Below are 14,893 nucleotides of genomic sequence, written 5' to 3'. Positions count from 1 at the left end.
CGGACAAGAACATCCCCTGCTGCTAGCATTGTTCTAGTGACATTTTCTTCTTCCCCCTCTTTCCCTTCCTCTTCATCTTCTCCTTATTTTCCTAACCCTTCCTGCCGTGGTCATAAAGGCCTCATGTCTAATTTCTCCCAACAACCCCACCTCTTCCTCAGTCTCTTTCTACTTGTATCTGCCCTCTCTTCTGACTCCTGCTCCCTTTCTCTCCATCATCTCTCATCCTCTGTGTCCGGGCTCTGGCCTCAAGCCCACGGATGGAACAGGAACAAACCGACTGCCCAGCTCCCTGCTGTCTCCCTCTCATCCCAACTACACACACACCATCCCTCCAATGCCTCCGTCAGTCCAAATCCCGCAGCCTTTCCCCTCAACACCACGTGGCCACGGCCAACCGCACAAAATAGCCATGGACCTGGATCCCATAAACAAGAGAGAGTGACAAGTCTCATGGGGACACAATGCACAATGTCAGATGCACACAGTGTTCCCGTGCATTCAGCGTCTCGCCTTTGTGGTGGTAAAAACCCGATGCTATTGGCTCTGCACAATGAAGCCTATGCCAACTAAATAAAAACTTGGATTCAACACAAAAAATGACCCAATTAAACTTCAAAAAAGATACAGTATACACAGCATGTACACTAAAAAACAGCCTAATTATTCAGAGAGATTGGGGAATGGATATACAGTGCACCTATACTGCTGGTACTGTATGCTGGCAGTGCCATCAGGCATTGTGCGCCTCAATTGGTCCACATGCTGACAAAAGGTGGCAATGGCAAGGTTCATATATTGTGTGCACTGTATGGAGTTAAAGGAATATTTCACCAATTCTGCAGTGAAAATCAATACAGCAGAATCACACTACAGTGGCCAAGAAGACAAGTGACAACAGGTAAATTATCACACTCCCTCTGGGAGAAACTTCAGAAACATGCTGCATTTATTGGACATTTGTCAAAAACACTTTGCAAGGAAGTCCTCAGTTACACTTTCCTTTCCCCATAAACATTTGTAAGTCTCCGCGTTACCTGTTCAAACGAAAACAACGTGACAGGAGAAAACTGCAACTAGTGTCGCAACCACCGGCGCAAGTATAAATAGTTACGGCGCTCCTGTGACTTCACATTGTCGCGCGACAGGTCGGGAACGGCGAGTATACCGAGCGAATGATGTGCAGTGCTTGCTGCGGGGGAGGGACGGAAATACGCATGCGCGAAATACGCAGACTGTGGCTGTGTCCCACTTAAGGGGCTCAGCTTTTTTCTATACAACGTTGCACAACAGAAAATGAAAAAAAAATCGTTTCCCTCCGATCTTATTAGTTTTGAGATTGTTTGGCCCCAAAATCGTAATCATGATCAAATTTCTATTAATTGAGCAGCCTTACTTCATACAGCTTTTTTTTTGAATGTGTAGTTAAACTCACCAATTTGTTCATTCTTTTTATGCTTTCAGCTTGATGTCTGCATTTTGTGTCGGTGGCTCTGTCTATTATTTGCTCTTTTGTCTTTTATTGTGAAGCACTGTGTGGCGTCTGCTCTTGAACGGTGCTCTATAAATAAATTGAATACTTACCTGTAAACAGACTGTGAACAAATGTGTCAAATCGTTTCAGAAAGATTGTAATTTTGGTTAAAAAGGTAAACACGTCCTGTCTCATGCTTTAAGCAACTGTTAACTTCTTACACTAATACTTAACCAAACCCATCATCTTCTCATAAGTTTAAGAAAGTGCTTTGAGTTGCTTAAACCTAACCCTAAAAATGTTAAATCACAGTCAAGTTGCCATGAGTGAATGTTGTAAATAAATATATTTAATAAATGTACTATTAATCCCCTGTTTATCAATTTTGTGATTTAAACATATGTTAATAAAAAGCGTAATTTGGGCAACAATGTAATGTCATTCACAAGTCAAAACTGTGTGTCTCACAAAAATTATTTCAGAAGAATAAGTGCGCCCTGTCATCTTTGTCTTTAATCTTGTATTTTATACTTATAATATTAATATTGGGTTTAGCATTAATTTACAAAGGCTACTTGATTTAAAGAGAGTCAGGACTTTATATTAAGATGCAACAACTGAAGTGAAATAATTTTGTTATCTATTATCATTTTAATTGCTGCCGTGCACTGTATTACCTTTGTATGACAGACAAAACATGTAATTTTAAAAAACATATTTATCATTTAGCGTTATATAATGCTATGGTTGTAAAAGAGTTGGTGGAGGTGAGAGAGGCTGAAAGTAGACAGGCCTCGCTGCTCTCTCTCACTGTCATCCCGCCGGCTCCCCAGTGGGCCACAGAGAGCAGAGGGAGCCCCGGTCGATCAGAGGGGAGCCCAGATGGACCGAGACACACACACACACACAAACACACACACACACGTATACACACACTCACTCAGTCACTCACATGTCATATGTTATCCCATCTGCACTGTCACCAAGCTGCCTGTAACCCCAGGGCCTTGCGTGGGGATACACACACACGCACACGCACACACACACACACACACATATAGTATGTACATACGCGCAAACACAGTCAAAACAGTTACACACAAAGGTTATACAAATGTGTGATTGTGTGTACACACACACACACGCACACACAAATAGCAGAGGTGTTCCTAGTGTGTAATTGGAGGTGAAGATAACTGCAGCCTCTCTTGTGCGCTTGAGTGGGCACCCGCGTTGTAGCAGCCGTACACACACACGGCCACACAATTCTCAATATGAGTCTTTTCACATGAGTGACAAAGCTTTTCTATAGGTAAATTCTTTTGTTAAAATCCATGTATATTCTATATGGAAGCTGACATAAAATCACAGTGTTTATCATTTACTGTCAACAATTAATAGAAAGAAGAACAGAAAGTGTGTAAAGACATACAGATATTGTCATAGTGTAAAATGCTACATGTTACAGTTGACAAAAGAGGTAGTATTGGCTGTTTCAGTACAAGCGGCAGTTAGATGGTTCTGGTTATTTACTGATTACACACAGTGTCAAGTATCATGAAGGTGTTGATAGACTGGTATTTGAATTGACCTGTAGATGAACAGCATGTATAAAGTTCCTGTTTCTTGGGCCTTGTGTGAAAACTGCACTCACTGAAGCTAAAAAAAAAAAATTAGGACTGGTTTTCAACCGTGCTAGCAGCTCTGTGACGCTGTGCTTTTACGCAGCCGATATGAACAGAAGGTTAATGTCAGCATGAGGACATGCTCACATTTGCTCAGTGTTTATTATTTTTCTACCACCGTTTAGTGTTTTAGCATGCTAATATTTGCTAATTCTCATAAACCCAAGTACTGGAGAAATTATGACCTGATGATCATCTATTGGCAGAAATTGAATATAACATTCATAAAAAACAAAACAAGAATCGTTGTGTTTTTGTTACCTTAGAATGAGTTAATTTAACTAGGGGAAGTAGGTCTACTTTTAGGGAGTCCGCCATGTTTCTATTGTAGCCCAGAATTTAAAAAACAAACACAAACTCCAGACAGGGCCTTTTGCATTTTTCACAAGTTTTGCAGTCAAGGGTTTTCAGTTTGCAACCTGCAACTTCACCAATAGATTCCACTGAATCCACATACTAGACCACCAAAGTATTTTTTTTCTGACAACGCATCTGCTACATGTTTCACTGGATAAGTGAAATGTTGGCACAAGAGGAAAGGTCAAAAAATAAAAATAGAATATAATTAACTTTATTTTTACAAATACATTAATAAACAGTAAAACGCATAGTGAAATATGTCATCTGCATTTAACACATCCTAAGTACTAGGATCAGTGGGCGTCCATTGTACAGAGCCGGAGACCAGGCGTTCGATGCCAACTTTTGGTACTTCACAGCTATCAACCCTCAAAAAGGTCCTCAGAATGAAAAGTATATTGACGTTCTATACTCAGCCCTAGTGATGTCACCATGTTTCAACATCTTAGCGATTAACTCGGTAAGTATAGTGTTGTCATTACTGAAAGGAATGACGGCCAGGACCATGAAAATAAGACCTGCGTCGTATGAAACGGACAATTCCTTTTAAAACTTGTAAAAAGGATGGAGGCCTTAGCAATTGAAACATTAACTCATAAAATGATACGCAGAAAATCAATCAAATTTCATGGGTGCGAATATGCACACACACACACACACACTGAACTCCAACATGCTTACTTATCATCAGTCACACAAGAGAGGCCTAAATGTAAAATTTACATTCCTGAAACAACAAATGCGCGCGCACACGCACACACACGCACGCACACGCACGCCACACACACACACACACACACACACACACACACACACACACACACACACACACACACGCCTTTGTCTAACAGAATGAGACCAGTAATCTTTCCTCCACTTATCTTGGACGTGTCAGCTAAATGGGAAGTGAAAAGTCAAATATGAGATGTCACATTTAGTTTACCTCCCTGCCTACTCCCTCCATCTCGCCCTCCCCCTCTCTCTCTCCCCTCCAATACTTCGCCCTTTTTGTTCCGCACATCTCTATTTGATTGCATCTCCCTCTGCCTCAACATGACGCTCACACAATACACAATACTCAGCTCCCATCTGGGTGATGGTTGTGTATCGGCATGTTGAGTTAATGGATTTTAAACAGAGCACGGAGTATTTAGTCTGAGCATTTTAGGAAACTAACAAAGAAAGAGACAGAGAGAGAGGGACAAGGAAGTGAAAGGAAGGAGAGAGACACAGAATACAAAAGGAGATGTATAGATATAAATCTTTTGGATTTAATCCTTGATGCCATGTTGACCTAATTATTAAATTTCTCCACACGCCACAAAGGACAATCACTTTTATTTTTAAAAAAATATCACACCTGGCCACCACATTACCACATCTGCAAGAGCCAAATTCAGCCAGGTACTTGTGAAAATTTCCCTCACACTTTTGCTGTGATTTTCATCTCCAGTAATCCTCTTACAAGTACAAGTAACTTTCAGTAATGTAACACAACTTCTCAATTCTTTGTTCAGACTGCTGCAAAAGTGATGTATTGTGAAAGAGCGACTGCATTAAATGAGCCAGAATTTGGTTAAAAACCAAAAGTTTGATCAAATTATAGGACTGCCTAATGATGTTGCAAAGTTTCCTACTCTAAAGTAAGTGACCTCATATTGTAAAAGTTAATCCGTAACTCATACTTTACCTGTTGTAAGGGCAAAGAAAATATTAATGCATAAATCTTACAAAAGATCTACACTCTGTACTAACAACTCCAAGCAAATTGAATTTAATAGAGCAACGTTTCGATTTAACAGAGATCTATTGTCCGTTCTGTTTGTCCAAAGTAAACGATTCCCATTCTAATTTATCTTTTATTTCATATTCATACATTTGGCCTTATAAATACTGCACATGTAACCTTGGCTCCATAATATGACAGAAAAAGCTGGCAAGACTATTGTACAAGCTCTGATTTAAATTAGAAAAAAAAGAAAAAAAAGAAAAACAACTGTTAAATAAAATGAAAAGCCTGAGGGAATTCAGAGGTGTCAGGCTGGGCCTCATTACTTCAATCTGAGGAAAGAGAGCCACTGCCCTAACGCCACTTTCAGGTTGGCCGCTCTTCCACTAGATTCAAGTCCTCCAAAAACTAAGAACATAACAAGACCATCAGTTATAGCTCAGCAAAAGACCAAAAAGGAGGAAATGCTGTGACAGAGGTCTTGGTGGGTGAATCGGTCAACAAAACGTCCGATTTCGACATGAGAGAACGCTGTTGGCTTCCCACTTCCTGCCAGCAGTCAACATTGGTTCCTTTTAACCACGACCACAATGTTTCCCAAAGTAGTTATTTAAATCTGAACCATGATCTTCCCCTAACCTTGACCATGTCGTTTTTGGGCCTAAATCTAACCCAACCTCGATCATAGCGATATCAGAGCAGACATTTTTGTTTCTGAAAAGTAATTTGTAATTTTGGAAGGCACCAACAAATATGTAACAAATTATGTCCTCTGGTTAGTTGTTTAATTCGGAGGACTTTGTGCTAGATTCTGGAACTCAATGCAATGCAATGGGATCAGTCTTTCTGAAAAGATGTTCCTTACAGAGGGTGTAGAGTGTAAGCCAATCATGAGCTTATTTAAACAACAATTATCATTCAAAAGTAAGTTTTACCACTATACGTCACCTTAGCTGGATGAACGAGAGACCACATCACATAAGGTTGAGTACGATTATGTTTTAAATGAGGCCATCTTTCTTCTTCAACTGTACCCAGAGTTCAGGTTTTCACTTTGCCTCTCTTTGAAAAAGCCATATTGTGCACAATTCTGATTCCCTCTGGAGCCAGTGGGCTGTAATCACACTGAAATAAGCTGAAATGAGCAATAATGAAATAGGTCAATATGTCATCACCACAGCCATCAATAGAGTCTTGTTTAAAAGCTGCAAAGTTGTGTCTTCTCTGCTCCTCAGAGCAATTGTCTCAAACTTGGTTAATTACATAACACACCACTTTGCAGGTGTAAAAATCACTGCAGTGCATTGTAAAGTCCCTCTGGAGACTCCAACCAACGGGAAATTGCAGTAAAGAGTTTAATTGTAGAATTGAGAACACTGGGAGGTATAAATTCTTTCTCAGGCACTCTGGAGAGTGTTTTCTTTGTTCCTGACGGTGGGAGAGATAACAATTCCTCCCACCGTTAACTACCTGCCTGCCTGCCTGCCGACCGGGTTCTGTTGTGTTTTCTTGTGTTTTGTTGTTGCTAATAGGCCTAATTGGCCATAACCCAGGCACCCAGAGAGGGGGGGGTAATGAAACTACCTGCTCTCTACCTCTCTCCTTCGCCTCTGTTCTCCATCTCACTTTCTCTTCAAGGAGAAAGAATTCCACAGAGAAAAAGAAAGCACATTAAAGAAGAGTTTGGGCTCAGACAATCTATGAGGCCAGTCGCTCTTTGCACACATACACACGCACAGGTAAAGGGGGGGAGGATTGAGGTGGAGGAGAAAGGGGCATGAGCAGGTAGAGCACTGGAATAAGTGATGGGGAAAAGAGAAAGGAAGGCGTGTGCGTCTGTGCGGTTTCCCCGAGAGCAAAGAACAAAGCCAGGTAATGTTTATGGATGACGGTCTTTAAAGGCCTGGCGTTTACTGAGCAGCACTTTGATACTAAAAACACCCTTGATTATCACTGGGTCAGGCTATAGAATGCGTGCTCTTGATGTTTAATTGATGTGGCTGTTTTGTGTCAGTTAAATACATCACACTACTGTTTTGATCTCCCCACTGTGCCATATCGTATAGCTGCAAAAAGCCATTGATGTGAGATTCATTCGCAAATAGCAAATAGAGATCCTTTATTTGATCTTTACGCACAAGGTTAATCTTTAACATTGCTCACTGTGTGTGTGTGTGTGTGTGTGTGTGTGTGTGTGTGTTCTGGCTACATACATGAAAAACACACTCCACAACACTACAGTGAAACTCCTCTGTGTCCCCAATGTTGTGAAATACAGTGTGTTGATTTAATTCTCCTCTGAGATAAAAGCAGTGAAACCGCCCAGCCCGCACTCTCAGGGAATACTATGAGAACAGTATGTCAGTGGGCAGATTGTTTGTGTGTGTGTGTCTGTGTGTGTGTGTGTTTGGAGCAATGGGACCTGAAGGAACACCGCGAGGACAATCTGTCGCCCCTCCGCCTGGGCCCTGGGTGACAGATGATGTGCTCCCACTGCTGATCAGTGTGTGTGTGTGTGTGTGTGTGTGTGTGTGTGTGTGTGTGTGTGTGTGTGTGTGTGTGTGTGTGTGTGTGTGTGTGAGAGAGAGAGAGAGAGAATAAGTGAGTGAGTGTGTGTGTATGTATATAGGTGTGCATGTGTGTGTGTTTGGGGGGTTGACCATATGGAGACAGCTTGCAACAATAACAATAGCATTATTGCAGCCATGTTGTCAGAGGTTTCAGATGTTTGAGCCAAAATTAATACAGAGATGGTCGTGTCAACGAGCTTCCACACCGCTTTACTGTCTTTAAGCACTGAATCTCTACTGGCTCCGCGTGTGCTGAGGCACTGGAACATGATCCTTGATTGAAACTTGATATCTTATTGGTGACTGCCTTTTTACAGGTTTTTGGCAAAGGTTCTGATGAGGCGAGTCCTCAGATTTGCTGTCGTGGTAGAATTCCACCTCTACACACACAGCGAGCAAGCAAACTGTAGCGCAGGGCTTCCCAAAGTGGGGCCCCAGGCCAAAAGTGGCCCTCCCTCAGGTTAGATTTGGCTAGCCAGATATTTCTGGATTACAATTTAATTACTTGAAACTCCCAACAGCCTCCCGATTTCCTTCCAAACCCTGTCCTTTTTCAGAATACCCTTATAAAAAGTGTGCTGTGGATCATATAAGATGGAGCAGCTTCTCAACCTCGTAAATTTGTCTCTCTTTATCATGGTTTCTGGCAGAAAGCCTTTCTGGTAGAAAGCCCTGAAGGCAAACTTCTCCCATGTGCACTGGCTGGAGAGCAAACTGAAACGTCAAGGACATCTATTTTGATCAATGAAAATAGGTTGGAGGTCCAACAAAAATCCTTGATTATCCAGATTCATATCCACAGTCTGTCGCTGCTGCCACTTTTTCTGGCGTGACCTCATTAACAATACAGAAACCTCCTCTGGTGTTGCCATGTTAAGGTATTTTTACATTGTGCAAGATTAGGTAAGTATGTGAACAATTCTCCTTCCATCACATCTCTCTGCCAGAAAGGCATGAGCCTTAAGATTACAGGGCTTCCAACATTTACACAGCCCAATTTGATTCTGAAGCGAACATGCTGAAAGACGTGGTGGGGTCAAACATTACAGGATACAGGTCAGGTAAGAATTATTTCACTTGGACACTTAAAAAAAGTGACCATACTGAACATAGATTCTAATGTTGCATACAGTTCCGTTTGCTAACAATCCACAGGAAATCAGATGGATTATTTTCTTGCACAAAAGAGGAAGCAGTAATTTTTCAAAGAAATACACGACTTTATTCTAGTTCCTCTGTTAAGACTGCATAATATGAACAGCTTCTGGAAGTTCCTTGGACAATAATAAAGCTCATCGTGGCCCTTATCCTTGCTCCTCCTCTCATCTTTTCCTAAAGCAACTGGACATAGGGTGACGCCAGGGAGGGGAAAGCAACAGATTTATGGGAAATGCGATTTAATTTTGGGAAACTCAAAATGCTACACACAACACCTTTTAAGGCAGACCAGTGGCTAGAAAAAGTCCTTTTAAAATACTACCTTACCCCCACAGCACTACCACAAAAACTCATTCACTATCTCTCAGTTGTGCATGGCTGCAGTGACCACAGGCCAGCCTTCTTAGCATTACTCACCATTGTATTTACAGTGAAACCCAGGGATAAACTCACCCTTTGTTACCAAGCACTTAAGACCTGACGTGTGGTGTATACACACTGCAGAGTGGGGGTGGTGTGTGTATGTGTGCATTCATGCTTGTGTGTGTATTTCGGACAGCCGTTTGTCTCTTAAACTCAAACAAAAGAGTGCACATCCTCCATCACAGCTTTATCTGTTTATGCCATCAGCTCCTCAGCACCCACATGCCTGTAAACACACCAACCCACCCAATCCGTGTCACACAAACACACGTATTAGAAAAAGCAGGCACCCGGGTGGGGGCCAATACCCTATGTCTTTGAGACTAATAAGTCCTGATGGAAGCGAAGAGTTCGTGTATGTATCACGTCCAAAGTACATTACTGTATACGCGTGATTCCACTGGTCACAGGATTTCTGTAATATTACGGAAAATTAGGGAAAGTCTCAAATTCTCTAAAGAGAAGTCATGGAATATGAAGCACATGCACATTAGTATGTACCATCTTTTAATGTATTAAAATTTCCTGCCATTAATCAGTTTGTCAGATAAGCTGTTACATTTTGGTCAGAGGATCTCTTCATGAAGATCTCTCGTACTTGTGGCCAATATCACTATGAAAGTAAATTAAAATTTTGTACATGAATGTTGAGTTTCAGAAAAGCTGTTCTTTCAACCACCTCAAAATTAATTTAATGCTCATTTAATGATGGAGGGCTGCACTAATAACTAAGCTTTATATAAGATTCTGTAATCTGTTTTTGAATTATCTTTGCATGTACTGTCTAATATGGAGTGTAGGGCACGCACATTAAAATCAGAAAATAAACTGAAGGCAAAAGTCAGACAAAACATCTGCACAATGTACTGATACCTCCCGACAAATTTAACATAATGCTTTAAAATATTTTAGACTTTTTAGATTTTTAGAATATGTCCATATGTGGTTGATTAGACCTTTCTTTATTCAAGAATAGCGAAGGTAGAAGCTATGAAAGTACTGAGAGCTGAACACAGACAGACTTAAAAACAAAACTCACTCTCGTCAATGGCACAGCCACATAGCTGTACTGTACAGACAGGGAGGAGACAGTCACGGTTTTGCCATGGTCGGCCCAGCTACGAAGCAGGACCCCTGCTTTGAGGCTGTAGTGGAAATGCAATTTTTTGGGTCCTACTTCAGAGTTGGTTCTTTCCTAGAACAAGACGCTTGTCAAACACATGAGCCAATGCAGCACTGGCAACCGCCAGTTTTTAAAACCCACAAAAGTTGTGTAAACAACAGCTCAGTACCCTAAAAACCTGGAATAAAATATGAACAAAATTGACCAACAGAAAAGGCCAGGCTTTTGATGCTGTATGTCGCACAGAAGTGACGATGCTATACCAACCGCCAGCCGGCTTACAAGTACATTTGTGTCTGGGTTTGAGATTGACACATTCTGAATGTTGGCATGTCCTTTTACACACCACCAAAGAACAGTTTTCAAAGTCCCTGCTTGCTTCTGTATTGTTACTCAACAATGTGGCTTTGACTGAAAATAAAAGGTAAAAGGATGTCCAGTAGAAAGGAAATATATCTGAAGAAAGTTGTAAGTCTGTAGCTTCATGAATGGAAACCGGCTGGGAAACTGTTTAGGGGCAACAGCATGTAGGTGAGCTATTCACAGAAAGTGTGTCTGTCACATTGACTCATGGTAACAACCTGCTCTCCCAGAAGTTGACCCAGAAGTTGAATAGGAAACCAACACACAACAAAGTGACCCAGCGCAGGGGCTGGTGACCCCGTTAGTGGAGCCCCATCAGTACCCCAGTTTAACTCAGCTGACATTAAAGACAACTGGACGTGATGGAAACTGAATCAAACCCAAGGGCTCCATTCTGAGGCTGCCCGCTTGGCCTTGTTTCCTGGACAGAGCAGAGGAGCAAAACCCATATGTCAGACAATATAATGCCCTGTGAAGCATACCACCCCAGTGGTATCTGACAGAAAGGAGAGAAAGAGCACACATGCACAGACACACAATCTGATTTGAGGACAGGGCTTTCTGGATGGCCGCTCTGGCAGATGAAGAGACAGCAGTGACATAGAGTCTGCTTCCGTCGAAGTGTCTCTGTGTGTGTGTGTGTCCTCATGTCAATGTGTTTACATGCATCTAAAAGTTTATGTGTGCATGTGTGTCCTCGAAGTGCATATACTCTAAGTGCATGTCCACTATGTCTGTGTTTGTTTGTGTATCTCATTGTTACTGGGCTGTACTTGCTCTCTCTACACACACAAACATACACAGATGCTCACACACACTACTGCTGCTAATGCTATCCTCCACTTGTCCCTTGTGCAGATGGCATGTGGGTCTTTCCTCTTCTATTCTGTCCTTGTGGTCCCTTAATACTCTCTGGGCAGGCGGGAGCCATATGTCCGAACTAAACTGACCTAACTCACACCTCACTGTCTATCTGACTGACTGTCTGTCTGTCAGACTGTCTGTCAGCTTACCTGTATGTCTCTCTGCTATTTTCCTACCCTTCTATCAGCTTTCTTCATCCGCTTCAACTCAAAGCCATGCATTTCCTTCCGTACATTTTCTTGTTTCTTGTTTTCTTGTACTGAAACTCTTGAAAAAGTCACAAAGGAACAATTTGACCACAGAGGCATTAAAGTGAGGAAAAATAAAACCAGCTCTGTGTTCAAGCTCCATATGCATCTTTTGTCTCAGCTGTCCTTTGCTGTCTCCGTCTCCCACGGCTTTCATTTCCCAAACAAACAATCCCACTCTCCCTACCCTCCATATGTTGTTCTCTGACCATATTACCTTTTAGGCTCTCTCCCCCCTCATACTCCAAGTGCCCCGCAGTTCACCCATTTCAACCCTGGCACTGGAAAACAGGGAATACAAAGAAATACACCAAGCATCTGAGCAAAGTAGCAGCAGAGATGTAGCAGCATGATGTCACACGTGAGCATAAATGACGTTGCAGCAAAGGTCAAACTAACATTCCCAAAACTCTACTTAGAACTACAGTCTTTAATTTTAGAATCGCTCACTTTTTTTTTAGTAAGGCTGCAAAATCAGAGCATAAACTATCTCCATTTCCTATTTAGCATTTAGCGAGCTGTGCATAAATGCACAACTTGTAAACATGAACAGATTCACTACAAACAACATCGCTCTGATTTATCCCGGTGCAGCTGTCACCAAAAATGGTCAATTCTAATCCTAAAGGAGCGTGGACCATTACAACAGAGATGAGTAGTTAAATATTTATTTATGGAGTTTAATGTGACGGCTTCCTGTCTTAATTGCAAGAAGAAATCTGCTGTTCTCCAGGAGGTCAAGCAGCAATACAAGCAGCATCACACACAGTATGGAGAATGTGGAAGAAGGAAAGTTGTTCTGCTTCAGACTGTAGAAAGTTTGAAATGTTGGCGGATCTCTACCTGATAGCCACTGTCCAATGTCAAGTCCAATGAGGGTATTTTGTTCTTTTATTATTTACTTCTTTAGCTGGGTTGCTATAGTCTCAGTTCCCATGACTTTCCTACAACATTGGAACTGTTGACTCACTCTGACTCTTGCGACTTTCTCGAGAGCTCCTGTCATGTTTTGCATTGTGTCCTACTGTATTTTACTGTATTTTATTTTTTTTTTCCATTTTATTGATGGACAGGAATGTCAGCCTGAAACTTTGGACTGAATTTGGAAATGCTACTTTCAGTATAAAAGAAATATAGTGTTTAAATGTGATTTCCAACTAATATCTCCACTTTCGAGAAGTGTACACCTGTGAGTTTATCACTTATACATACACTTACACTCGATCTCGACAACGATCTAGTTTGTACATCCATGTACACAGCCTACATTAAAGCAATTTACATGTGGAAATATTGCACATATTACTTTAAATACTTTTTTCCCCAATGCTAAATCAGAAACAATGTTGTCAGTGCACCTCACAAGATACATTAGAGGCCCCTGCACCAATCCCCTCCCAGTAACTCTCTCTCACACACACACACACACACACACACACACACACACACACACACACACACACACACACCACACACACACACACACACACACACACACACACACACACACACACACACACAACAAAAAAAAAACACACACCCTCCCCTCCCTATACCCTCCATGTCAGATGTACAGATATGATGCTTACTGGCTGCCCACTGGCCCCATAGAGGCCAGCTGAGAATGGCGATTGGCTGGATGCTGACTGTGTAGTCATGGAAACTGACTTGAGCCCTGTGTGTGACCTCATGAAGGCCACATAAAAGCTGGGTTACAGAAAGAGGGGGAGAGAGAGAAAGTGCCCATGTGTGTTTTGGACAGAGAGAGAGAGACAGAGAGAGAGCATGTGACTGATACTGTTGCTCAACGCAGTTCAATTTGTGTTTGTTTGCCATAGTTTAATCAGAGTCCCTTGAGAACTTACATTCTTAAATACAGTAAGTCTGTATGTCTGTCTGTGTGTGTGTGTGTGTGTGTGTGTGTGTGTGTGTGTGTGTGTGGGGGTGTTGTGTGTGGGGGGGGTATGAAAATAGCAGCTGACCTACAAGTGTCCCCGGAGAGGTGCCTCTGCTGCAGAGTGGATACCCATCAGAGAGACGACCAACACTGGTAAAGAGAAACAGAGAGAGATTTAGCTGGATTTCACACTCCGAGAATCACACTAAAATTGTAAGACACACACACTCGCACACACACCCAAACAAAACACCACTACAGAGACGTTACAGAGAAAATAGGAGAAAAGAGAAGTGTGGAGCAGACGAAACCCTCAAAAATACTGAAGGACAGCGGAGAGCAAAGCACAGATGAACCAACAAGAGGAAAATCAATGACTATAAGAGAGACAAAGACAGGGAAAGAGAGAGATATGTACTGATAAATATGAGAAAGGGAATAAAGAGAAAAAGAACTGAGCAGTGAGGAAGATAGAACTACAGTAGGAGAGATAACAAAGTGTAAAGAGGAAGATTTAGCTACAAAACCACAGATTAATACAGTACGTGCAGGTCAGTAGCTCAACACTTTGAACCACCGAATACACTGTTTCAAAAATAGTTTGTTCTTGTAATGTCTTTTGTTTGAAGCGTGCAGAGCAGAATAAATTCCTTCCTCTGGGGAATCTGCTGAACAGCAGTTCCCTTTTTTTAAGAGGCTGTTTAAAACACTCAACCTTGTCCTCCAGATTTTGAAATTACACTGGTTAATGTTGCTATTTGTTGTGTTGTTATGCATGCTTTCATTGTTCAATTCATTGTGCAGGAGAACAAAAGGAGTTACATCGCTTGCTCTGCCGAAAAGGATCCATTAAAACACGACTTTGCGGGGAAAGTGCTGGTACTTCTTTTTTTTTTTTCCTGATGGTTAGTTGGTGGCAGCACCTAGTCTCTGACTGTGTTTTCAATTAAAGGAATAGGGTTAAAGGTGTGACATTCTGGGAAATGTACTTATTCTATA

At 41.7% G+C, this 14,893-nt stretch overlaps 1 protein-coding gene across 3 annotated transcripts in view; it reads right to left on the bottom strand.

Moving 5' to 3' along the window:
* sox5 (SRY-box transcription factor 5) overlaps positions 1–14,893 on the bottom strand; it is a 232,718-nt gene that overhangs the window by 173,947 nt on the left and 43,878 nt on the right. For 2 of the 3 annotated variants that reach the window (XM_051391850.1, XM_051391851.1), the window contains exon 2: positions 13,980–14,044. The gene's annotated coding sequence lies outside the window, so the exon portion shown is untranslated. Of the gene's footprint in view, positions 1–13,979; positions 14,045–14,893 lie in introns of those variants that run through there. The other variant, XM_051391853.1, reaches the window with a different exon arrangement.

Source organism: Dicentrarchus labrax, unplaced genomic scaffold (genome assembly GCF_905237075.1).
Source record: "Dicentrarchus labrax unplaced genomic scaffold, dlabrax2021, whole genome shotgun sequence".
In the NCBI taxonomy this organism is placed as follows: Eukaryota; Metazoa; Chordata; class Actinopteri; family Moronidae; genus Dicentrarchus; species Dicentrarchus labrax.
The sequence above is the reverse complement of the archived record's forward strand: the minus strand, read 5'-3'. Positions and strand labels throughout refer to the sequence as shown.